This window comes from Melozone crissalis, unplaced genomic scaffold (genome assembly GCF_028551555.1).
Source record: "Melozone crissalis strain CALT ecotype California unplaced genomic scaffold, PUWL_Pcris_2 ptg000004l_1, whole genome shotgun sequence".
In the NCBI taxonomy this organism is placed as follows: Eukaryota; Metazoa; Chordata; class Aves; order Passeriformes; family Passerellidae; genus Melozone; species Melozone crissalis.
Window position 1 is genome coordinate 19,625,159 of NW_026535782.1, and position 27,719 is coordinate 19,652,877.

A 27,719-nucleotide genomic window follows, 5' to 3' on the forward strand; every position below is an offset into this window, starting at 1 on the left:
AAAATTATTTTCTTCATGCATTTTTGACTAGCTTTAGTGACAGAAGCACCAAAATATTCGTGAAATACAACAGGCTATAAAACAGCATGTTACACTGACCTGTCTATTTCTGTGAGACATGATCTCTCTCTTCATTGTAAGAAACAATATTTCACAGAAAAACAGGAAATTGCTATATGCTATCAATAAAATAGTTTTTATTTCTAACATTGATATGCTATTTTCACTCATAATCAAAACTGTTCTATTAAGCAAGATGTTCCTAGAGACAAAAAGGACCACAATGTTGTAACACTATTTTCATTGGTTGGTATTGTGTCAATTATGTTTATTTATTCATATACTTCAAGTTTTTAATTTATTGGATATGTCTGAAATGGTCTATCTGGCTCACAGCCATCAATTTAACTATTGATGCTTCTTGCTTCTTTCTTCTTTTAACTTCTTTTCAAAACTTTTTTTTTTCTTTAAATGAAATGTTCCATTTTGGTGTCTAAGTGAAAATGGTCACATTGATATTTTCTCTTCTGTTCTGTTTGCTTCTTTCTGATGAAGTACTTCATACAATGTCATTTAGCATTTCAAATATATGGTTATAGTCATTAGTTGCCTTGGTGATGAATGTGTTGTGTACCTGAGGGACAGTTGTGTGTACTTTTCTGATGTATTGATTTAGATCATAATTTGACAGGAACATTCTACATATCAGAATTTAAGTGCCAAGAAAATGCCAATAATGAATTTTATGAGACTAATTAAAAATATAATTTAAAAAATTTCCTTCAAGTTTGTATTACACAATAATTTTCCAAGACAATTCATTAAAGGGTTCACTACAGTTTTATAATGGAAGTCTGCATCTTTTGGTCATCCTAAAATTTCTTTAACAAACGTTAGCAAGACAAGCTCACTGTAAAGATGAAGGCACAAACACATTAATCAGAACAAAGCTAGGATTTACTGCAGAAGCCCCAGAAGATTAAAACCCAAATATTTAGCTATGCTGCTCATATCAAGCTCCTTGGCAAGGAACTATGTAAAGGTGTCTTACACATCCATCGTGCATATGTCAAAGGAAAATCCCTAAGCCATTCTCAGGTCTCTGACAGATAGCCCAGACCTCTGAGCTGCCATTTTAAAGTGGAATGGAAATAATCAGGTGGGTAAGGCTAAGGGGAAGCCTTTCAGACATACCCTTCTATGTGGCATTTCTCCCTGGATTGGCTGCTCAAAATGTGTTTTTAAGTGATTTTATGTTAAACTCTTCCAATTTCCAAACATTAAGAAGAGGGGCCTTACTTTCTGCTCTGTATTCTGTGTCAGGTCCAAAGTAGTTTAAACACCGTATTGAAACATACTTAATTTTTATTAGAATAAAATATTTATTTTTATTATCAAAATATTTTTTCAGCTATCTTAAAGAATTCAACAGTACCCCATAAATACACAAAACCATTTTTTAATGGCCATATTGTGATTTCCATTTTCTTATCAGGAAACAGTTATCTCATGACCATGCAATATATGCTTTCAGCCTGGCCCTGAAAGAAGAGTATGATAGCAAAAACTAAGACTTTTCAATCAATCAGAATTCAGTATATCTACCTTTTAAAGAATTGTCTTGGGACATTCTTCTGTATTGCAGATCCTTTGTTCACAAGAAACTTTGGATTTTATAGTGATAGCTTTGATAATAAAATAGACATATAATAGATGAAGATCATAATTTAGTAAGAAATAAGTATGAAGAGGAAAGCTTTGTGTAGAAATGTGTTCTCATTGTGTAACTGGCAGGAGGTATCTTTCATGAGCTGAGGGAACTGTTGTGCAGAGGTTTTGCAAGAGCTCTTCTCTGATGGTTCAGGTAATGCATACTCACCACAGCATCACTCTCCATGTTTTGTGGCTCTGGTCTGGAAATTCCTTTGATGTCATGTACAACCAATTTTTTAATTATCTTAAGTAATTCAAAAAGTTTATGCTGCATTTTCATTAAGCTCTCAACTCCTGCCACTATCAGCATGCTCGACCTTTTAATTCTTCTTGTAAATTAGGTCTCAGATGAGCAGCTTGTATTCTAACCTATTAACTGCCAGGAGTCTGAGAAATTTCTCACAATTAATTAAGACTAATCAGTATCACAGAACTGGCAACATCAGTACTGCAACTCCCTCAGCTTTGTACTTTCTTAGGCAGTGACTGTTGTAGCCATTTCTGCCAATTTGCTGGCAGATTGGCAGAAATGGTTACAACATGGCTACAATATGACATATCATGATGGCATATTTTCCCTTTGTTTACACAAAAATATGGTTTATTACCTTCTTGTTTTCTTTGTTTTGGATCTTTTTTTTCTAATACCTTATGTATAAATTAATGCTGAATATTACTTTTTCCTAGATAGATCAGCAGCCTATGAGCAAATTGAACTATAATGCTCTTGCTTCAGAAACCCATGATAGGAGGAACTATAGCCTGCTAATGAGCACTGAGGGACCATTTGTAGCCTCCCAAGAAATTCAGGGCACTGTACTGTTTAAACTTGTGAGTATTATCATCATAAAGGGTTATGAGCTGTGGCATGTATTGTGGAAAGTTAAACCCTAAAATAATCTTTTTAAAATCACTGGAATTATTCACTGGATGCATGTAGTCTATTGTGTATGGTTCAGGGGATTAACTTCCCACTTAAAAGAAACCATTTTACTTTAATTAATTTGAATTTCATTGAATTCACAGCACAAATATGCAAAGGGAAAGGGATCTAGGACCTTTATTCCTTCTCTCCATATCACATGGTTCAGTATACAGATCCCTCATAGCACAGAATCACAGAATGGACAAAGATTGCAGGGACCGCAGTGGATCATCTTGTCCAACCTTCCTGCTCAAGCAGAGTCATCCTGCAACATATTGCAGAGGATTGCTTCCAAATGTTTCTTGAATATCTCCAGTAAGGGAGGCTCCACAACATATCTGGGCAACCTGTTCCAGAAAACATAAACTAATTATTTACTGGCTTTCACAGACAATGCAGGTCTAAAATTTAAGAAGCTATCAGCCTAATGATTAGAATCTTCATTCTTTGGCTAAGGAACCTGAAAAAAAATTGAAACAATCAGGCCAATAGGTGAATGATTTCTAAGGGAACTTCAAGGTGTTGTGGTGGGTATGGGAGAGAAAAGCTGTAGAAAAATAAACAAGGATAAAACTCACCCAAGAAAACTTTGCTTGATAAAGTAAATACATTATAAAACCACAAAAAAAATCTGCTGAACTTCATCAGGAAAAAATCTCACCGCACATCTCTCACTGCATCATCTGAAAGCTGAAGAATAAAAATCAGAAAGAATTGCTGAAAACCCTTCTCCTTCCACAACCCAAAATTTTGGTTATTTTACATTGTTTAAGACAAAATTTGGTTTTGAATTTCATTAACTGAGGCAGCCATTGTGCAGAGGTTTTCCCAGAGCTCATCTCTGATGGGTCAGGTCAAGCATACTCACCACAGCATCACTCTCCATGTTTTGTGGCCGTGGTCTGGAAATTCCTTTAATGTTATGTCCAACTAATTTTTTAGTATTCTTAAATAATTCACAAAATTGCTTGTGGAACCAGGGCTCCACCAGGACCTCTCCTGTTGCTTGGTATTCATTCAGGGCCCCCTCCCTACCAGTGCTGTGGCTTTGCTGCACTGCTGCTGCCAGTGCCTGCCATGCTGAGACGCCTGACTCTTTGTCCATTCTGTGGGTGGAATACACAACCTGTTGGCTTGAAAACTGGAGTAGAAAATAATAAGTGAGCTGCTTTCTAATTTTCTAAATGAGAATATCTTATTTATGTGTACTTGTATGCAATAAAAGGAAAGGTAAAAATCAATGCAGACTTTCCCTTCAACATAATGTATAAGAGCATTCCACTGATTTCTTCCTTTTCCTGTCTATGAGTTAGGAAAATCAGATGAAGAAGAATTACGTGTGGCCCTATGTGTGCTCAGGGGAAAAGAATGTTTTCTGTTGCTTTCTGTTAAAATGCACTGACTCTCAGTTTTAGGAAATACAAAGTGAGACTATCATCTCACTTGAAAGGAGGCACAGGTGGAAGCCAGCCATACTAACACAGCTGTATATTCCTTCCCTGGCTGCAGACCCAAAGCCATCAAAGCTCTTTTGAACTGCTGGCCAGTCAGGATAGTTCTGGAAGAACAGAAGGTCAGTGCAAACCAGGCTTAGTGCTGAAAAAGATTGGTCCCTTATGCATTTGCCAAATTTACTCAGAAAAGGGAGAGAATAGGCAGTTATGTACATAATCGTGCAACATGCTCCTAAAGCTGTAGCTCTTTAACAAAAATTGCATTTGGATTACAAAACTGCTTATGGATTATGACCAACTTGAATAATTTAGTTTCCTTACCAGAGCCTCAAAAGTTCTGGTAATTAACCTCATTCTTAAGTGAGACTAGCAGTGAAGCTTTAACACTCCCTTTGCCTCTCTTGTTTGCATGAGTTAAGAATATCACCCACAGCTTATATAATTGTATCCTTCTGTGTTCTACGTACCATTTTGCATTCTGGATTTTTAGTAAAGAGAATTGAAATTAATTGCTTTAGGAATTTCACAATTAAAATATTCTATTTAGCTTGTGGAGTGTTAGAAGATATAGGAAGTCATATTAAAAATTATTTGAACAAGTAAGTATTATTTCTGTTTTTGCTGCAAAATAGAGTGGTTTGGCCCAGGCACAAACAAATTCAGTAGGACCTTTTCAATTGTATTGTGTGATTTCAGATCATCTGCCAAACCTGATGGTACGAATCTATCCTGAATTTCAGAAGCTCCTTCAGGTTACCTGTCTGTTCCATGATATGAATTTCAAACTCACCCAATACTCCATTACAATACATTGAATTTAGCTCTGTTCCAGGAACAGAAATAACTATATAAAGAAGTTTTAAAGAGAAACAAAAAAGACTGTTGGTTTTTTTCTGACACAAATAATTTTGTAACTATAACAAAAAGGAATAAAAATTATGCAATTGTCAAAAATTCACATTTTATGGGAGAATATTTTATGATTTTTTTGTTAAATGAAAGTAAATATGCAGTTAAATAATTCAACTCTACCTGAAAAATAGAGAAGATTATTTTTTCTGTTTTCTTTCCTAAGGTGTTATACCAAATATAAATAAAAATGTATATTATATAGATGTCCATTATATTTTTGCTTATTGTTTTAGTAGAAAGAACATATTCACTGATTTAAAATTTTCTCTTTGAGATTAGTTTTTCAGACCTTTTTTTCCTGCTAGTAGTTTCCCATGAAAATACTATTTTCAACAAGAAATTTTTCACTGCAAAATAATCCAGGAAAATCTTCATAATTCTTTGCTGAAAATCAGGGATAAGCAGCTTACTGTGGTTGACTAGGGTCTGTGTGCCAGTATTGCTCTTTTAACCATCAAGAAGGAAAGTGCAGACTAAACTACATTAACTTTTTACTTCTTGCTTGTGAGGTATTTTTCAATGCCTACAGACACATTTTTTTCTTTATAAAATGAGTAAAATGGAGGAGTTAACCTCCACAGTACTGAGAGGCTTTGATTGCATCAGCTGCTGACAGGATGATAATATTTTTAAGTAACACAAAATCATTTCATTGATTGACAGAATGCACATGAAATAAAGTAAATCATAAGAAAAATTCAGACTAATTGCTTGAAATGAAATAACATTCAAGCAAGGTAAAAGGATAAAAGATGCCGTCCCAAATAGAAGGCTAAAAAGCAAACATATAGAAAAGTGTTATGGACATATTTTAATGTGATTTTTTTTTCATTTTTCCTTTTCAGTCTTTTCATTTACAGTATCAGAGCCATTCCTAAGACTTTCTTCCTCAGGAGAATAGAAATATAATTATTTTAATTTACATCAGTTTGTCTTACTTTGTCTTTACAGGAGATAATGGGTACTAACTACATGACCAATATATTTACAATCTTTGTTTCAGAAAGATGTTTCAGAAAGAGATTTTAGTGTAGTTCTGAAATACATGTATTATGTTCATGTGTCTGAAAGACAAATATTTTTTCAGATCCATAGAGTCTCCTTTGAAATTATAGTGTGCACAAGTAATTTTGCTTTTCTTGTTTGCTATTTGTTCAGTGTCCAAAACTGAAATCTGAAAAAGTATTTGTAAAGAAAAGCAAGAGTAAAACATTAATATGATCACACATTTGTAGGTCATAGACAAAATATCAGGAGCCATTGGACCAATGGAAACTGAAAGAGTTGAAAGTACTGATTTAAATCAGCCAAAGGACTAAAATATTTTGTCATTTTTAAAACAAGAAAATCTCCCTCTGTGAACTGGATGCTTAAGCCTTCCTTCAGTCACTAATGTACAGTAATCCAAAGGCCGTTTGCATCTGTCTCTGAGCAATAAATGCTGAGGATGCATTTTCTGTTCGCAGCACTGAAGTTTACATTCAGGATGATCATCTCAGCAGAATGAGCACAGTGAAGTCTGCAACACCTTAGGAAAGACTGTGTCTGTGCTTTTCCTTAGTTCTTCTTGCTCTCTCTGTACATCAATTCACAGACCAGGACTGAGTTCCTACTAGGGGACTCGTTCAGGTAACTTCACAAGCAACATAGGGATAAAGGTTATTTAGGGGAACACATTTGTCTATCGAGGATAATATGATTTGTATACCTTCTTTGTTGATCTTTTGGCCTCATTTACTATAACAGAGGAGTTACACATTGATGTAAAATGGAATATGCAGGTAAGATTCAAACAGTTTGGTATGGAGAAATGACATTGTACAGTACTGTGAGGAGATCCTTACTGAGGCCATGAATGCTTTGTGACTGAGGGATTACAGAGGCCCACACCAACTCGGCGCTTTAAAGTAATTTTTCACCTCTTAATTTTGAAGCTGGAGAAAATAAGGCTTCCAGGCCAGTGGAGACAAAAGCAAAGGGTACAGCCTTAAACCAGGGAGAATATTTTCAATGTTTTTATAATAACCAACAGGACAGGAGATAGTACAAGCTAGCAGTTGAGTTTTTGTGTCAATGCAGATGATTCCCTGATCAAGAAAAAGGAGAATTTCTTTTCCTCTAGTGTCTGAGGGACTCTGACCCTGAGGGAGTCATGAAACTTGAAATTTCAAGAGACTGTTCCATTTATATATTTCCTACTTTTCCAAGGTAAGGACACACAATACCTCATACCACCTGTTTAGTTGCTTTTGGGAAGGGCACGGATGACTAGGAACTGTAAAAAGGGGCCAACCCATTCCTGTAAATCAATAAAACATTTTGGTAAAGAGCAAGGAGAGGTAGTTCCCATTAGGTTGCTGAAACTTTGCTGGTGTTTTTGGAATTTTAGCAGTTTCAAGAAAACTGTCGGTTAAAAGAAAGTAGCACTATTGGTATTGCTCGTGTGACACTTCATGGCCACAAATGGAGAAACGGGATTAAGATTGTTCCCATACTTTGTCACCTTTAAAATAAATGGGAATATTTCAACAAATTGATTTGGACTTGCCAATAATTCTCTGTAGCCCATTCTATTTTTGCAGCAATATGTGTTTGAGAAAGATCTTTTCAGCAGAGGTTTTGTTCTGAGTTTATCCTCCTTGATCCTTCCACACACTGTATTGATTTGCATGGCTTCTACAGTCTCTTCTTTGCACTGCTGTTTGTATGCATCTTCTTATCTTAGCATATCTTTTCAACACTACTTCAAATTAGATTATCTCCTGCATTTTAGCTTGTATCTAGAAACTTATCATTTACCTTATGATTAGTTTTGGACATGCTGTTCAGAGGACTACGTTGACTCCAAAAAATCCTGACAGTTCTCTTACTTTAGACCCAACATTTCCTTATTTACCACGTCATTTTAAAGTATTTTCAGAAGTTAATTATTTTTTTCATATTCTCTCTTAGTTCATAGAGCATTTGGCACAACTGGATGCAAAAAGGAAATCCATTTGACTTTTGAAGTTTCCACAGGATATTCGACATGACTTTTTACTTTATGTAATGAGAGTGTACGGATTTTTTTGGAAACACTTTTTATGTGTGTGCTTTTTAAATTCATTGTTATCTTTATTGTTGTTTTTCATAAATGATCCTGATGTTTCTGCTTTCTTGACCATCTTTGACTGCCTTACTTGGTTGAAAGACACTTGACACCTTCACTTCAAGGTGTGGATATTCTTGGTGGGCACCATTTCCAGGCATGGGAGGAGCAAGATTAATTATCACATTATGATACCCATGTATGTGTTGAAACGCGGACACAGCATTGAATGTTGCCATGTACTGTCTTGATCAATTGTGCTATGGCAAAAGAAAATACTATTACACATAGCCAGCAGTCACCTGGGGTGTAGGAGTGTCTCCCAGTTGTGCTAGTTTCACTCTATTATTTCCCATAGAATATGTAGGGTGTGATTCTTTGATATATATCTTTGCTTGTATTTGTTTTGCATTGCTTGATTTTATTTTGTATCAAGGGTTGTATTCGAATTTGCTTGTTAGCAACTCATACTACACAAGCAGAGGTTATGAGATACTGCTTTTCATTAATACATCTTCCATTAGAAAAAACCAGTCTATTCAATATTTCTGCAGTTTCACCTAACACTGCACCATCTTTGTGAGTAAACTGGAAATAGAGTTATATCTGTGTATGGATGCTACACAAGAGTTTCTGTCTCCAGCATTCTCATTTGTTACTCTTTTTCATTTAGGAGCTGTACATTTCACTGCTGATAGGTGGACCACCTTCTACACCTTTTAAATTAATTTTTCCTCTCCTTTTTGATTATGAATTGGAAATAAAATTGCCTTCTCTCCTATCTATATTTTCATTCCTCTGATACTGATATCATTTTTGCATTACTTCAAGGAAGTTGATTCTGATTTTTGGGCTTTAGGGTTTTGGATTGGATTAGGGCTTTTTTGGTCAGGTTTTTCAATGAGACACAAATAATTAAAATAAATATTTACTGTAGTAACAATATTAAAATTCCAAATCCAGTGACCAGAGAATTTTCTTAAAAGATGTGCTACTGTAGCTGGGATTTTGATTAATTCTTCTGGTTTTAATTCTTCTGCCTCCATATTTTTGAAAAATAATGTACAGTATCTTGAGCAATTGTGCCATGGCAAAAGAAAATACTATAACACATAGCCAGCAGTTACCTGGGGTGTGGGAGGGTCTCCCAGAGTGGGTTGTTGTGCTAGTTTCACTCTATTATTTCCCAAAGGGTTCTATTGGCTCTCCCCACAGTGTCCATAAACACTCTGTCCATGAGAAAATTATTCTCAGCTTGATTTTCATCTCTTTTTTTGTTTGTCCCTCAGAATCAAGCTTCATACACAACAGAATGGCAGATAGAGTACGTGGCAGGCAGCTAATGACTCATAATGACAGACTCATAAAAAAGCTAATGCATGACAGGGAGGGTTATTTTTTCTTTCAGAATGCCCTTCTTTGTCCCTTTGGTTTTACTGGGGTTATGTGCTCAAAGCACAGGAAAGGTGCTTCCTCAAGTACTTAGATTTTGAAACATGTCCTTTAATTAGAAATGAGCGTGATACCTGGTATATTTGATCCAGAAAAAAAACCTGTGCTTTTGAGGTGTGAAGCCTTCCCTCCATCTGGAGGTTTGGTTGGTGGTAGAGTAAAGCAGCAGGAGCAATGGATCTCAGCCCTGCACAGGCAGAGCAGTGACAACCACAGGCTCCATTCGAGTCTCTTCCGGAAGGAAGAGCATAGCTGCCAGAGCACCTCACAGCTGTTGCACAAATATACAGTGTAGAATGAGCTGTGGATAACAAGTCCCAGTAATTCATGGACTTACAGATGCGCTGAAGCAGCACTGTTCTGCATAGTTGATGCAACAACTTTTGAATATGTTTGTTTTCCTTTATTGACTGTATTGTTGTTAATCATGCAGCACTAATACTTTGTGGCTGAGCAGCAGGAAACCTGCCTGTTTACTTTATTCTGCCTGCTGCAATCTGAAGTCCTCAGGAAGAGGAAATATTGCACCGCCCTAGGGTGAGATCCCTTCGGTAAAATATGAACCAGCAATTGAAGGCAGCACAGAGGAGAAATTATGGCCAAGCCAGGTAGAATCATTATCAAAAGAGATTTTTTTTTAATCTCTCTCCTAAGCAGAAATGATTGTTCTGTCTTTAAAAACTTACTTTATTCTTTTGTATTCATCTGCTAGTAAAACATAAATTTAGATATTGAGAACACAATTGTGGTAGTTTTAGTGTGTTCACTTTAATGAAAAGCTGTGGGTATATCCACCTCAAAGCCTTGGTTCATACAAGGACCTCTCAAAGAAAGTTGTCGGGGTGCAAGCAGGGAAGCTTTTAATCAGTGACAGAGGGACTTGTTTTTTTTCTGATAAAGGAAAGTGTCAGACACTGATAATTGGATCATCAGGCTTTCTTGGCATGTAGTTTCCTTCAGGAGAGCTAATATCAGTAGCCATCATTCAGATGAACAGATGGAAATTTGAAGATGACTTCTGCAAATAAAACCCTCACTTAATTAATAATGCTGAGACTTAACATCAAGTAACATAAATTAATGAGATTTGAGATAAAAGCATCCATGCTCATACAAAAACATGACACAATAGAGACTTAAGTGGCACAACTGATTAATATAACTGTGCCCAAATACCTTTTTATTCCTTTGAACAGGAGCTATTATACAATACACAGCCAGGTTTCCAATGCTTTATATGTGGGGTATACAAGGGAGAGGCAGATGATACATCATGTTCTTTTGCTGAGACCCAAAGCTTTACCAAATTAAACATTCAAGGCCATGAAAATAACTTTTGAGCTACTTTTTTTCCCCCTGATGATGCAGTTAATCCTGCCTAAGTACTGTCAGTTCTGTCTTCCTTCCTTGAAAGGAGGCTGAAAAGTTGAAAAAGTTAAAAATTTACCAAGCTAGTGAACAAATCCCCACAATTTGGAGGAATAAGGGAAATTGAATCAGGGCTACAGTCAAGGGGAAAAAAAGAATGTTGTTTCTGACTAAGCATGCAAGGAAGTCAGGTTCATTGGAGATGAATGGCAAGACAGTAGAGGAAGAGGAAGGAGCTATATGGAGGATAGAGCATTGTAATAGAAATGGGAGAGGAAACAATTATGTAAACTGCTATTCAGCAAAGATGGAATGTGTAGGCAGAAATGGAAAATGGAAAAACAGAAAAATATCCCAATATCTATACCTAAAATTTTGATTCGGACATATAGCATGACAAAAAGAGCAGGTTGAGTAAACAACAGCCACTGAAGAAGCAAGCAAAAGTACAAAAATATTTGGAGGCCAAAAGACAGGAGGGAGCAAGCTACAATGCGGTGGTATTAGGCATGTGATGGTCATTTCTAGACACATGAAGCAAGAAAAAGGAGAGGAAGGACACAGACATGGGAAAGAGGTTCTGAGCTGTGGTGGGAGGGGAGAGGCAATATGATGTGTGTGGATGATGCACAAGATGGGTAAAGTAAAGAGTATCCCAATTGCAACAGATATCACCAGAAGATGTCAGACATTTAAATTGAAGTGGAAATGTGTGTACATGACTTGGGAAGAAACAGGATAGATCTGAGAAATGAAGAAAGCAAAGCTGGAAACAGTCCAATATAAAATAGGAAAGAGTCAAGTTAGGCATTAAGAAGATAGGAAGTATAAGGATATAATGCAGAAAAGGGTTGTGGGGAGTGGCAAGTGGTATAGGACAGAAAACCAAAGGGAATATCTGAAAAGCCCAGTGAAAATAATCTGCGCCACTTCACCACACAAGCTTGCACTATGTCAGCCTGACACAGATGGAGAAAAGATGTTAAGTTGAAGAACACTTGCAGGAAGTGCCCTGCTGCTTTCTGTTACCACTGTGTATCCATATAACCTGGGACACAAACCCACCATCATTTTGACCAATATTCCTCCTCCCAGAGGACATTTCACAGTCATATGGCCTGATTTGCCTTTAAAAAGCCAATACAGAAGTCAACAAATACAGTAAGACATTTTGTGTCAGAAGATGGGCATTTTTTTTTTAATGTCACTTTGTGTTTGTAAAAGAATAGGAGACATTAAGCCTCTGTCTAGTTGCTCTTCTGTAAAGACAAAAATAATGTGCTTGAACAGGACATATTAGAGCACCACACATTTGAACTCCCATCTGTGTTTTGAAGTAAGCATTTACAATCCTCAGACTTCCACCTTTCCTATCTCTGTCACTTTCTGCTCCATCATATTAGCATTTCAACAATGTACAGTGGCATTTGGAAAAATGCAGCTTTCATGTTGCTCTTTCATTTACACAAAACAGACAGTGTCAGGCATTAAATTCCAGCATTCATTTCAGAGTTTTCTTTCCTATAAGACAGTCTACATTTGCATGAGAACAATATAAATCAAACCCCCAAGAAACCAGAAAGCTGTCCTTGAAGCTGGAAGTAGTATTATCTCCCAGGGGTTTACTTGATGAGTTCCAGTGTCTGGGTATGCCTGGGTATATCGGGTGTGCCTAATAAAAAGCCCATATAGCATGGCCTCTATGTGTAGGATAGATATGTAGATGTGTAGAATAGATATGTAGATGTGTTGGATTTCTTTAAGTCAGAAAAATGTGCACCAAATAATGTGCTTAAATATAAAATATTAACCCTTCATCATCACCTTATTTTAAAAAGTCATTTTGCACAGTGGCTCAGGTGAAGCACAGTGTAAAATCAGACCATAAACAGCAAATGCTCAGCATGTAGACAGATCAGAGCCACCCACATTACCCTACTGAAATCCTATAAAAAATAAAAGAATAAAAAAATAAAAGAATAAAAAAATCCTTTGCATTATTAAGCTAAACACAATATTAAATAAATACATAAGAAAAATGTAGACATGTTCAGAAACTCAAATTTTCAGTGTTTTTGCACTGAAAATCTTTGTATTTTCTATTAGGAAACAGTCACACAGTTTTCCATTTAGAATGCATAAACCTACTTTAGAAAACTGGTTGCTTATTGAGAATTTGAGGCTGCTGAGGCAGCAGGGGTTTGTGCACCTGAGGGGCACTTCTGTGGGGTATCAGCCAAGTCTGTTAGTACCTGTGATAGTAGCACTCTGTGGAGTGAGGCAGGGAGGCTGCCTTGTCCGTTCTTTTGGTGTATGTGTCCATACAACTAGCAAGCAGAGACAAGAGAAGCCTGCTTTCTCCCACAGAATAATAGGAATTCAAAAACATATAGGACAAAAGATTCTATGGAACAGCAAGTTACTGCACTGTAGTCCTGTTTTCCTTGTGAACATGCAGCACATGCCAACATTCTCTGTCTGTATGTACGGGTGAATGACCCACCCAGAGACTATTTCAGATATGGAACATCTGGGTTTCCTTAGTTCAATCTAATCATCTATTAGCAAGTCCTAAAGCAAATAATTTTTGAGCTTGAACACAGTCTCTTCATAAGTATCATTATTGCCATTATCACTAAGTTATACAATCAAAGATGAAAAAACCCATACAAGCACAAAAGAACAAACAGGAGCCTCTCAGTGGATATAGATTATATCCTCAGAAACAATTGAAGCCTTTCAATTGAGTCTCAGGAACTGAAGCTTGATATTCCTATACCATTTGGGGCCAAACTTTGTCTAGTTCAAGGATAAAAGAGCTCATCAGAACACATGGAAATTTTCTACTTGTTTTAATTGGCTTTGGATTGGGTCCAAGGAATGAATTTTGTTGTCCCGTGCTATTCATGTGCAGCTGTTCACAAATGTTAAATTCAGTTTAAAAAGCTATGCATAAACAAGGTTATTATGGAATCCAGCTCAAAGCCAAGACTCATCCAATTCCTTTGTCTATTTTTCTCTCCATAACTGTCACTGGTCATGGTGTCTTAGATGTAATTATTTTACTCTTTCACATCTTAATTACTATTTTTGCAACAGGGCTGAGGCAAAACAGGTGCAGTCCATTTTAGATAATGAGGTTTCAGCATTTGTTTTCATTCTACACTAGAGCAAAAGACTTCTGGACCTTTCGAAATTTTTCATGGGAAGGGAGATCAAATCTATCTTAGAATGGTTACTAACTTTGCAGCTGGGGAAACACTTATTTTACTGTCTCACTTTTTGTTGGCAAACCACTCATTAAATGGTCATTTTCAGTAGATTTTGTTTATGATCTGAAGATCAAGTGTTCTTAATTGTCTTTGCCTTCAGAAGCCTGATGTCAATGAAAGAATCTATCAATAAAAATTAAGTTTTTCAAGAAATGTTCCCATTTCAATCAACTGTAATGTCCAGTTTCATCCAGTATGGGAAAGAAAAAAAGAGTTTTCCTACCGGATGCAATATAAATGCAAAGAAGGCTTTGCTAAAAGTAAAATAAAAGAAGTATTCCATTAGGTAGGTTTTATTTTCATTCTTGAAGTCCAAGATCTGACCAGTAAAACTCTTAATAATTTTAATAGTTCTCCATACTTCAAGAAAATGGGACTTTCAAAGAATATTAAAAGTCACTTTATATTCTTCATTTGCTCTTCTAATAAAATCTAAAGTTGAAAGGCAAGATATTTCAGTTTCAAAATACTTGCTGAATTTTTTATGAATTTTCTACTCATGCAACTCCGATGAGACCATTCTTGTTGTCTTATTGCTTTGCTTTTGGAAGCCTCCACCTCCACAATTTAGTTTTGCTTTTCTGTAGTTCAGCCCTACAACTCTTGCCCACAGGTTTTCTTGTTCTTAATTATACCTCCATCACTTTTAAACTGTTTTCCCTTAAGGATAATATTTTAGGTTCTAAATATTTCCTCTTTATATATTAACTTTTTAGATAACTCTGATCTTTCAACAGCTTTCATCTCTAACTCTGTTCCTTCTCTTCCTGCTTGTCTATTTTATCATTATCTTTTCACTGTGAAGAGCTTTTACCCTGGATGGTATTCCAGGGGTGCCTTAGCAGTGCTGAAAGTAGATGTCTTCAAACACATTTAATCTCACAGTCGGTACTATTCTTTAAATAATTCTTCTTGATATTATTTTATGCTAAACCCCCAAGGACCAAATCCTTGGCTGTTGCAATAGGCATATAGAAATGATTGTAGCTCCACAAATTGCACTAACCATCTCTGTGACACTGATATTTTCCTGAAAAGTTAAAAGTCCAGTATTCAGAACTAATAAAAACCCCTGAATCCAAGCATATAAGCTTAGTCAAAGGATAATGATATCATCAATTCTTGTCTTCTGAGAGACTAACCCTTAGCTAACAGAAAGTGTGCATGTAGATGATTTTGGGCTTTCACATGATTGTTCATTGAAAGTTTATAACTGTGAAGTGTCCTGAGTAAACGTGTCACATTGATGGGACATGTTGAGATGCTGATTAGTAACTCTGCTGTATGAAGTTACTGAAGAAGCTGCAAATCTTCACAATTTCCAGAATCAAGATAGATAGAATTACAACTCAAAGGCATATTCTGCTCAGTCGGAAAATGACAAAAGCATAAAGTAAAGATTTTTTGCAGCTTTTGTGCTAGAAACAGGCCACAAAGTGACTGAACTTCCAGAAATTGAAAGCTGCTCCAGAATAAGTTATATTCTGTGCTGAGTCTTTCACTGCCTACATATTGTGGCCTTACAAAGGGCAGAAGCTAAAAGGAATACAATTCGAGAACATCCATTTCTCTCATCACAGCTGCAGCGCTACCAAGAAGACATATTGTGGGTGATAGAGGCAAGAAATTAATACCATTTTTACAGCATGAATGCTCACACTCCTGCACTCAGTCTCTCTCTGACTCTCTCTCTTATGTCTGATGATGAAAATCTCTTTAATATATCACCTATTAAGCTTCATAACCATGGAGAAATTGTCAGCAAAAATGTTAACATTTTCTCTTGGTATTCTAAAATTTAAACAAAGGGAAAATAGAAAGGAAATAGAAAGAAAAACGCTTTACATTTTCTTTGAATTGGTGTAACTGGTTGTAACTGTAATTGTTTGACATGGTGTAATAACATTCAATCACTGCATCCAAAGACATGATTCTGAGAAAAAAATTAATATTAGAAGCTTATATATTCCAAAACCTGTAATTCAATGTAAAAATAAGAAAAACCTAAACTCAGTCCCTGTGGAATTATTATCAATATTTTTTCCTCTCTAGAGTTTTTTTTATCTAAAACTTTTTAACTATCAAGGAATGAGAAACTTCAAATTGGCAGTTTGGTTATCCTTAGGGTTTGCTTATCTATGGTCAGACCTAAAGTTACTTTTCAAACAAAATCCACAATAACACTCCCAGAGCACTAGAAGTAGTTCTGTATCTTTAGAACTCACTATTCTTGTCCTCACAGGAAATGGAATATGATGGCAAAGTTTCCAGTTGTAGGTGCACAGCCACTGTAACTATCATAGCACTATTCTATGAAACTTCAGTCTCAGGATGCTGCAAGACTTTGAGACTTTTAGAACCTCTGGGTTTTCTTAGCCATAGTGGAGCGTGTGCCCTTCTATTTTCCATGGATTCTTTTGAGGTGTGCCTGGGTCATTAGACATCCTGGGGAAAAGAAAGAGAATCAGAGCTAAAAAAAGCTACTCCCCAGATTAAGGTGAAATGCAGGACCCCTGGCATTATGGATCTGTAGCATGTAAATGAAGGTACAAAGAAACAAGATGGTTCAACGTATAAAAGAACTAATGGGCTTGCAGAATAGGAATTATTTTTGAACTCTTGTAATATTTCACACTTAAAGAAATTACAGTGCTTGGAAATATCCATACAGAATCACAGAGTATTCTGAGCTGGAAGGGACCCACAAGGATCCAGTCCATCTCAAGTGAATGGCACATAGGGAGTTTAAACACACAACCTTGGCACTATTAGCACCATGCTCTAACCAACTGAGCTAATATATTATCTGAGAAGTTATTGGACCTGAATAGAACACAAGTAAAATCAAACATTCATTTTAGAAACAAGTATCTGATCTTTTAAATCCTTCAGGTATTCTTGGTCCCACTACTCTTTCCCCAAGAGATAGGCAACATTTCAATAATAGATTTTGTAAAATAAATCAGAGGCAGGTTCTAATCAAAAACAAGCTGAACTATACCTATTTAAAATTCATTTTTAGTTTTAGACCCGACTTTCACATTCATTAAGTCAGTGTAAAGTGACTATGTTGGGAAGGTATGAATCATGCTCCACTTTTAGCTATCCATCTCTTGAGCTAGAGCCAGAGCCAAGACACTCTCTCTAGTTTGCATGGGATGGCTAACTTTTAGACAAGCTAAAATTAAGTGACATGGATCAAATCCATAAGTTACTCTAGGCTTTAAACAAAATCTGAAATTGAGCTCTGTCCCACAGGCATAAAAATGTTTCTTAAACATAAGTCCATATTTCTTCCTAACATTATATGTAAGAATACTATTATCTCTGGCACTACTTGAAGTTTAAAAGCTTAGCCTGAAGTTAACATCTATCTCACCATATGTGTTGCATAGGATTTTGCAGTTTTGTTTGGTTTGGAATTTTTTTAAAGACAGAAAAAAGGAAGACCAAACATAAAAAGATGGAGCTGTAATCCTCAGGATCTGAAGTTCTGTTAGTTTTATCAGCTCCTAGAGGGGATTGATTCTTACAAGGGGGTCCATTCTTTCAAGTCCTAACAAAGTCTGGTGGTAACCATCCCTAAGCCTCCATAGAATAGAGAAATTCATGTGATTTTTTTGCACTGATAAGCTGAGAAATGCTACACACTGTATATGATAACCTTTCCTGTGATTGCCTCAAATATGTTTTGTCTTATTTAACCATACTACTCATTATGGTTTTTCTATACCTATGGGAAGAAATTATTTAAAAACTTATCTTGTGCCAGTTTCCTTCCTCTGAATGTACTTGAGATAAATCATACACATGCAAATCCTTTATTTTCTTGAATCCAAGGAATTCTAAATTTCCAGAGGAGAGAAACCTCTTCAAAAATTTACAAGGACCTTCTGTTCATTTTTGACATGTTATCTTTCTATGTAAAACTGAAAAATGGGAAATCTCTGTTGTTTTTTTGGGCAGTTTTAAGAATTTTTGCTCCTATCTATGTTACATGTTTTTTCTGTCCACTTCTACATAAAAATATGGAGAAATATTTTTCATTATCTTTCTGCAAGAAATTTCTTGCATCTACCATATGATTAAAATCAAGCATTTTTTTCAATGAATTTTCCATTTTTGACCTTAAATTAAATTAATCTTCAAAAGCAAAAAAATAATTTCTGTCAGATAAAACATCTTTAATGATGAAACTTTGAATGTGTTATAACTGCTAAATTAATTTCAAGCAGAAAGAGATACACTGTTTTGGCTATAGCTTTCAGTCTTTTCTGCTATACCACAAATAACAACTGCGATAATTTTCCTGAAAAAAGTTAAATGTCTTTATTTGTATCTTAGATTCAAAGAGGAAAGTCCAAAGGTGAACAGTAATTTATGCACAGTTAGGAAAAGTACTAAAATATTACAGAGCTATACCATTCTATTCAATGGACTATCCTAAAAAGGAAATTATTATAAGCAGTAATATTAATTCTTCCTCTGAACATAATTTGAATATTGGAAAAGAAGTCAGTTCCAGAATGTGGGGGCAATAGAGGCATTATGGAAAGGACATTGTGTCACAGGTTTTTGACTCCCCTGGAGACTGTGGTTCTGTGCAGATGCAGCTGAGTGTTCACCTGACTGTGCTCCTGAGCTCAGATGGGCCAGAATTTATTTGATTTACAGCCAACAAGCAGTTCTTCCCATGAACACTGAAATTTTAAGAGAAAAACCTGCTTTCAGCATCTTCAGTTTGAACCCAAAGAGATTGCAATGAATGTTTCTCTATACTTTGCAGAAGGGAAAAGTGGAGAATTCAGATATTATTTAACCTCAGATATTTGGCATGGGTCTATAATTTTCACTTAGCATTTGTACACTCATTTTTGAATTTCATTTTCTTTGGAAGTAAAACAAAGAATTCTAGAATATAGATAATGCTTCTGCCTCTGCTTAGACTTCAGCTTTCTGATGAATAAGCTCACCTGCAATCTGATAGTTCAGTAAAATTTATTGAAAAAAGTTAAGTTTTTATTGAAAGCTCTCATGTGATCACCCCAGTGCATTTGAGACCTAATTGGACAAATCCCTTTGGAACTAAATCTGTTATCATTAGCTTATTGGGTTGTTCCTTGTCATCACCAATACTGGTGATAAATCTCCCACAGGTAAGGTAAACCAGAAACAATTATCTTTGCATTTTTAAAGTATTTAAATATTAGGGCATGCTAAGGGAATAAAACAGGCTTTCTTTTTTTCATTAAAAACCTTTGAACTTTGAAAAAAACCCTTTTGCTTGAAAATTATTTTTTGTACTCATTGATTCATAGAATTTTCTGTACCTCTTATAAGCAATTCTACCACTGCAGGATACTTTGTGAATGAGCAGCAGCAGATATATTCGTCTCAAATGAGTCATCTGCCTTCTTCTGCTGAGATCAGCAGCAGGCTGCTCTGCTTTGATTTGCTCTGTACTAGGACTTACTCTTTCCCTTCATTCCTCAATAAGAAAAGGTGCAGGACAATCAGACCTACAAAGTCATATCATCCTGTGGACTGGCCATCAGTTTTAGGGAGGTTTTGTTCTTCTTCTGCCCTGATAACTGTTTATATTTGGTTTTCATTTAATATAGATATACTAGGGCAAAATACTGATAGAATTCACTGAATTTTTCTCATTTTTAATTCTCAGAGAACACTTGAATGCTTAAAAAACTCCATAATATTTTAGTTCCAGGGGAAACTAAACCTCTGTCATACATTCACAGCATTCATTAGGAGACAACCATTAAATCTGCTGTACAGAGAATGACTTTTCTGTCTCCTTTGTAAGGATCCTGGTTGTGATCTTTTATTTCCTCATTAAAATGATACCATCTTCTTTCCTATATGTGACCTGCTTCAGTCTTGCAAATGTTGCTAGTATTGATCTATACCTGACTTGGAGATAATAAGGCTTTGCAACCAAACCTGTGGGATTCTGAAAGCTGCCTGCAAAGTCTGATCTTCAGCTGATGTTAAGTAGGTTCTGCCTGTGCTTCTGTTTCCCCCAAGTGCTTTTGTCAATTGCTGCTTTAAGATATATTCAGTGCTTTTAAGAAGTGCCTTTAGTTTATTGGTACTTTATTCCTAATTATATGAGCAAGCTATATACCTTTGCTTTTAAAGCACATTTATTGGCATCCTGTCAGGCAGTACATTGAAATTTATGTTTAAATTGTTTGGTTTAATGTATGACTTGGCCTTGACTCCTGTTATCTAGAAGAAGTATCGATTCTTTCTGAACCCAGTTGGCTCTGCAGTGTTCTGATACAAGCTTGTTAACTGACCCATATCTTAGATCAACAACTTTGACAGAGTTTGCCTTAGGGGAAAAAGGAGGGTGCTACAAACCCCATGTGTTGAACATTGTGCCTTTGTGGCTTACAGAAGCCTTGGTGGTAGAACTACCTGTTTCTGAATTGCTACAAAAATAGCTCAATTCACTGACTTACACTGAGCTATATTTAAACAAAAACCAACAAAGCAAATCTCTACATTTCTTTGGATAATTGCAGTATGTTCCCTTGCATTGTTACTGCATTACTAGTTGAGGAGCGTACCTATAATCCAACAATACCAAATCAAGTAGCTCAGTACTTCTGTCTTTTATTACAGGTTTTGCACTACTCACTGTATTTGAGTTCCCCCAGCAGGACCTGACCCTAAGATTAGCTCATTTGGGTAAGGCAGGGTGGTCAAGGATCCAATCCCCATAAGGGCCATTCACTTTAGAGATGGACCAAATGGTCCTTCTGGGTCCCTTCCAACTCAGGCTATTCTGTGAATGGAAAATCTGTTTTTCCTTTGCTAAGATTATCTGATTAAGGACTTTTTCTATGCAAATGCAGATAATATAAAGGGCATAAGAAAGAAAACATAGACACGCAGACCTGACACACAAATGTAAGACCAGGACAAAATCAAAGCCTCATCAGTCACACTAAATTACTGATGGGCTGTCAAGAATCCACAGCCAAACTGAGGGCTTCTGACCAGGAATGTTGAGATCTTGAGATCTGGGATTTTGGAGGTTGGACAGTGGTGCTCAGTGGGACTATGAAAACTAATGAAGGGCTGAAAATCATGACGGGTCCTACACCTGGACAATGGCAATCCCAGACATGGCTGGAGGCTGGAGCAGAATGAGAGCAGTCCTGCAGGAAAAGGACTTTGGGGTGTCTTGGTGATGTAAAGCTCAACACAAACCAGCAATGAACAAGGAGGAGCATGAGAAACAAGGAACAAGGGTGGACTGTTTAATTGAATGGCATTAGAACACCAAACCGTGTTTAAGCTATACCTCTTTTACTGTTCTGTTTTAGAAAAAAAGTAGATAGTTTGCAGTAGAGGACAATATGAAAAATTTACACTGAGGCATCCATATTAAAAGTAATATTCACTTCAGTGAAATTAATTTTACTTGGGAATTAAAATTTGGCCTTTTAAAGCTATATCTTTATGCATTTGTAAAGGTTAAATACTAAGGCTGGGGACTTGGACAGTTGTGGAAAATATCCACAGAAATTTCTAGGTATAGTTAGACAGCAGAGACAACAGAGACAAGCAATATATGTTACAAATGCATTTGTGACCATGCATAATTGGGAAGGAATTCTTTGGATACTTGGGAAAAGTCAGATTTATCTCTGCATGAATTGCAAGACCCATGGAAAGAGGTTGTCATAAGAATGAAAATAGTCTTGTCCACTCTGAAAATATGTGGAAAATTCAAAAGTTCTGTCAGATTGAGAACCCTCTAGCTAGCAAAGTTAGGCACCTGCAGAGGCAAGCTGCACTTCTGGACTGCCAGGAGATTGTTTGATGGGGTTTCCAAACTTTCAGGTTAAGTAAGTATAAGATTACCTGAATCCTGTCCTACTTTCCATTACATTTATTTATAATTGAATTTCATAAATCATCTTCAGAAGTCTTGTTCTGAATTCAAACATATAGATTGCAACGCATACAGAATTTTGAACATAGTTAAATAAAATTATACACTTTTTAAATGTCTTCAAGTGCCATGTGCCATTTCAGTGTGATAACAGTCTGATACAGTATGGAAACTTGGGAATGTATGTAAGAATTTGAAGCAGATAAAGTGTCAGAACATGATAGCAAGACAGCAATTATATTGTGAAGACTGGTTGGCAGGATTAAGCAGGAAAACTGGGTGAATGAAAAGGGGATAAAATAGTATGCTTCTATATGTGAGAAAACACTGGTGGCAACCTGGTATGTGAAAACACAACAGAAGTTATTTCTGAAATACCTCTGGGATTGCAGACAAAGAGGGCATTATCTTAGAAATATCATAGCATTATGTTATGATGAGGTAAAATATTTTAGAGAAGAAGACTAACTAATTAGGTTCATATAGCTAAGTTTAGAATAAAATTCCAGCTTTCCTTTTTAGCAAGAAAATATCAAGAAAATGACTGCATTATTTTACACAGTCCTGTAATACCCCAACCTCTAACTTTCAGCTCAGTTCTCAAAAATAGTTCTTGTGGCAAGTAAACCTTCCCAAAGAGTTTGCATACACCTTTATTCAAAGTTTATCTTTGTATTAGGGGATGATTTTATTTAGAAAATAGAATCACTGGGCTTAAAGAACAAGAGCACAATGACAGTATAAACTACAAAATATAACCACAAATTCACTATGTGAGCCTTCCCCCTATTTGCATTCTGAAAAATATGATTCTGAAACATGTGGCAAGACTGCAGCCATGTACTTAGCAAACAGTCTACGATTGCATAAAATTACACCAATGTTCAAAAAGAGGTTTCCATGAGTGGAAGCTATGCTTAGTGGAAGGTTTTCTCATATGGATTGGATTTCGGCTATCAGGTTGTGCAAGGACCTTGTTTTCTTTTTAGCTATGTATGCAGAAGGAGAAACCTCATAGAATGGACTACCTCAAAACCAGCTATGTCTGTCATTGACCCATGTTGATGTTGGGTCTGTCACAACAAGGTTTTTTCTTCCTTTCTTTAAATCTTGATGCTGGCAGAATGGAAACTGGAAGACTAGCATCATGATTCTGAAAAGAAGAATATGAAAAAACTTCTGTTTCTACATGTCCAAGAAGTCATGGGATCTTCCTCCAATGCATTGCACAAGAAAGTTTGTGCACTGGTAAGTAGCACAGAAGGGACACTCCCCCACAACAGGGATTAGAAAACAGTGAAAGCAATGTCATATTATTTATGACATTCAGATGACAAGCAATATGCAGTTGAGATATATGCTTAGAATTTTTGCCTGTTTCTGCTTTGGGTTGTTCCTTTCTGCTAGTGAAAGAAAGAATATGTTCACCGACATTTGAAAAAAAATGTCAGATCTTAGAGGTTTTATTATTCATACTTATTATTAAAATATATTTTATGGGGGTTTGAGCCTAAAATATCCCTTATTGAGAAAGTAATGGTGAATTGCACATTAAAAAGATGACTGTAAAAATGAGGAGGGAAGGGTCTTCTCAATAAATAATTGTTATTTAAAAAAAAAAAAAAAAAAACAAAAAACAAGAAACCAAAAAAAAAATGAAGCATTGCTTGATGCCCAGAGGAAAGTTTTTAATAGTAGAGAGATTAGAAATACCAGATGATGCACTTGAAGTTTCTGTAAAGAAACAACTAAGCTGACCTTCTCTGCTATATAATTTGATGAAAATTTGATATGAGAAGTTGAGACCTAAACTTCATACTAAAAAGCAAGTTTATATTTTTTGAATCTCTCTCCTATTTTGTAGCATAAACCTGTGTCTTGACCTTTGTTATTTCAGTAAACCCAGTTTAAAATCATCTTGTTTGAAAAAGAAATTTAGGGTACTGATTTGATTTTGAATATGTTTTAATAAAATACAAAAAGAGCAGAGGTCAGACATTAGTGCTAAGGGCAAATTCTAAAAAGTAATAACCATATTCCTATTGATTTTAGTGATGCAGAATCAACTACAGTTGAGTAACATGACATTATTTTATTTTTATTTTCACCTACTTTTAGATTTAAAACAATCTTTTAGATCTGTGTCTGGAAATAAAAGAACCAAATATGTCAAGAATATACTTTTAACATATTTTATGACATATTTTATACAGAATGAAGTGTTAATCTACAGAAGGAAGCTTGTCAGCGCTCTACAAAAGCAATGCAGGTCAAGTCACTCCCTCCCAAGGTAGGTACCTAGCACTTTTATGCAGGAAAATTGTTTTGACTCACTTTGTTTATATTGCAGATAAAGTGAGAAAATAGTAAGTAAGAACATGAGGAATTTTATTTATTTGCAAAATGTAGGAAAATGTGAGCTTGAGAGGAAAAGAATAGCATCTTGTAAAGACTGAAGAGCTAAACTGCATTGAAGATTTGTTGCTAAAGGCACAGAATAAGTAAAATGACCTTTGATGGAATTGTATCAGCAAGAATGGATTATTTCTTAAGATTTGAACTGGTAACTGATTTTTTGGTCCCAATCAAAAAATTACTGATTTGGTTAAGCCCAAATTTCAGCCAGTGGTATTCCACTCAAGTATTTGCAAATTTTCTATCTCTCAGGCAACAACAAGATCTTTACCCTCTAGACTCAGTAATTATTTTGTGATGTGGTACTGCTCTATTTTTAGATGATGAAAAGGGGGAAGAATATAACTGTCTTTGGGCAATTACTGGTACAGTTGCAGACATTCTGCCACTGCTGACTCAAGGCTAGCTGTGACAGTTTTCAATCCCCTTGAAGTTCCTTCTCAGACCAGTGAGTTTTCATGTACAGAGATTTTGTAGGCATGTTGTAGAATCTTATAATAAGGCACATTAGAGCTTTGTGTATGCTAACTAAAAAGAAGACTGCTATATACTAAAATTCTTTGAACACTTTTCCTCTGAAATTTAGAAGTAACATTTTGCCACTGTGCTATCAACTACAGATGTGTAGATAAAATTGCAATGAGCTGTTCAAATGCTTAAATTTAATTGACAAGAGAACTATCAGAGAGAGGAAATATCATAAATACAGGGAAATAGAATGTATTTTTATTACTTAACCTTGCACAGTCATTTAATTGAGGCATAAAAATGTTTGTGGGACAAGTAGTGACAATAAAATTTTGAAAAAAGGCATTTTCAAGATGAGAGAAAATAAAAGGTGTCATCAAAAAGGAGAAACAAAACTATGACATATAAAATGAAAAAAGAAAATTTTGAGAAACTGACAATAAGAAATAAGAAATTATAAAGAGAAGATGTAAGTATAGGATTGCTCAGTGTTTCACATTTACTGATTGCTTCTGTGTCTAATTTTCACTCTTGAGTTCCAGGTGATACAATTTTCCCCCAACCCAGAGCTGATCTATACATCATATGTTTCATTACTTATACTCTTATTTTTTCCCACATTCTCAGCCCTTTGATCATTCCTTCCAGAGTTTGTTTAATATAATTCAGGGCAAACATTAAACAAAGTATAGCGTTACTGCCTCTAGCAGAGCATCTTTCATACAAAATGATGTTGAAGTACCCTCCAAACTAGTTTACAGGTTTGAAATTACAGTTCAGTTTAACCTTCTGGGGCTGGTGAAAAGCAATGGGTAAGTAATTAGGAGGGGCCTTGCATTTCCCTCGCAGACAGGTATCCTCAGGATTTGCTCACCTTTACACTCATAAAAAATTTGGACCTGTGCCAGCCAGTGTGCTCTGGTGTGTAGGAAGTCTCCCAGGAACTGGTCTCTCAAGTCCTACAGAATGAGCAGGTAGCTCTGGTAAGATACTCCAGCTTCTGTGGGCAGATTCATTGTTTTGTCCTGACATGGTGCAGATGGTGTCCAGGCCAGCTGGACAAACAGGTGCTTATTCACACCTTGCTCAGCCATAAGGGCTTTGATTTTGAAGTTAAATAGAGGATTTACTCTGTGTTTCTGATACCATAAAACAATTCACAAGAAAGGAGGAAAAATATAGCTCCTGAAATATTAGCTACTGCATCTCAGCACAGCCGGTATCATGGAGAAACTGCCCAAATAGATCCTAACTCCTTTTTTTTTTTTTTTTTTAAACAAGACAGTTATACCTGATCTGCAAAACAATTAAAATATGAGCTGACAATATCTCTTGACACTAAGATATTCAGCATAGTATAAATGAAGGGTCACTGTAAAGAGTTGTGGATAGGTCACAAAAACAGTCAAATGATATCTACAACTAAATATAAATAAATGGGATAAATGGGAAAAAGCTTTACTGCTATGATGTGCACAGTAATGGGCAAGTCAAATGCTAGGACTAACAAATGACTAAAAAAAATAAAAGAAACTAGAAAAATAATTTAAGGAAAATGTACAAAGAACAGCAGGAAAGACATCTGTAACTGTAGGGATGAATGGTCTTCAGAAGAGATGATGGAGAGGATCACAGGTAACAGTTTTTAGAAACAGAAGGAGTTTGAGGAAATCGGCCTCAGCTGATTATTGTCTTGTGCAGTACATAATAAGGAGCTCCACTAGAACTAGTATGCTACAGACAAAACACAAACTTCTTCCTATGCAGCTGAATTTCTTTACCATGGGATGCTGCAGAGGCCATATGATTCCATGACATCAAAAAGAACACAGTAAGTTTGTGTCAGAAACACCCCACTGATGGTTATTAACTACCACCAATCCCTCTGTGGCCCAAAAATCAGCAGAACATTAAATCATGGGAAGTGAAGTGGGTATCTTGGGGACTGTAGCATTGCGCTGCTCATATTTGCTTTTCTAAGTGTTTTATTACTAGCACATGCTGGAATAGGTTGACCTTTGATTTGACCCATTATGACCCCATTATGGTCTCTATTACTTTTATCAACTGGAGATCAAGGTATTTCCATAATAACAGAGAAACAATAATGGTTTGGTCAGTAAGGAGAGCTCAGGCTGTACTGTGCCAAATTGAAATCACACCAGAAGAAATTAAAGTCTGTTGTTCTATTTGTAAACAGTGTTTAAGCATAAACCTCTCATACTCTGCAAAGCTGCAATGTAATTCAAACAAAAAAGCCTTTTATACGTACTCTTCCTGAATTTCTGTACTTATTAAAACTTGAATAGACTGGCATATTAAAAAAAGTCCACATGTCAGTATGCTTTCAAAAAACATTTCCTTATGGATAGTTTAATGACCAACAGTATTAAGAATTGAATACATTTTGATGCAATGAACTAAACATTAAGAAAGCAAAGAACAGATCCTGTCTCAGTCCAGTACAGCGACTGAGCTGATCATCTATCTGTCATCCATGCAGAGTCATTCAGGACCAGGCTCCTGGTAGTGACTGTGGCTCACAGGGGACCCTAACTGGAGCAGTCTGTTCCTGAAGGAATGACCCCACAGGAAGGACCCATGCAGGACAACCACACTTTGGGTAATGCAGTCTTTATTTCCCAGGATGAAATTACTTGGATCACATTTCTTTACTTCTAGATAAAATCTGTACAGCTATCGGAGCCACTCTAGTGTGATTTTCACT

The 27,719-nt window shown here is 35.9% G+C and overlaps 1 long non-coding RNA gene across 1 annotated transcript in view; it reads left to right on the forward strand.

The window, feature by feature from the left end:
- LOC128938714 (uncharacterized) overlaps nucleotides 1-25,934 on the forward strand; it is a 78,741-nt gene extending 52,807 nt beyond the window's left edge. The window contains exons 2-4 of the long non-coding RNA XR_008483183.1: nucleotides 23,232-23,356; nucleotides 24,322-24,398; nucleotides 25,841-25,934. This is a non-coding gene — a long non-coding RNA (uncharacterized LOC128938714). The remainder of the gene's footprint in view (nucleotides 1-23,231; nucleotides 23,357-24,321; nucleotides 24,399-25,840) is intronic.
- Nucleotides 25,935-27,719: the final 1,785 nt, after the last annotated feature.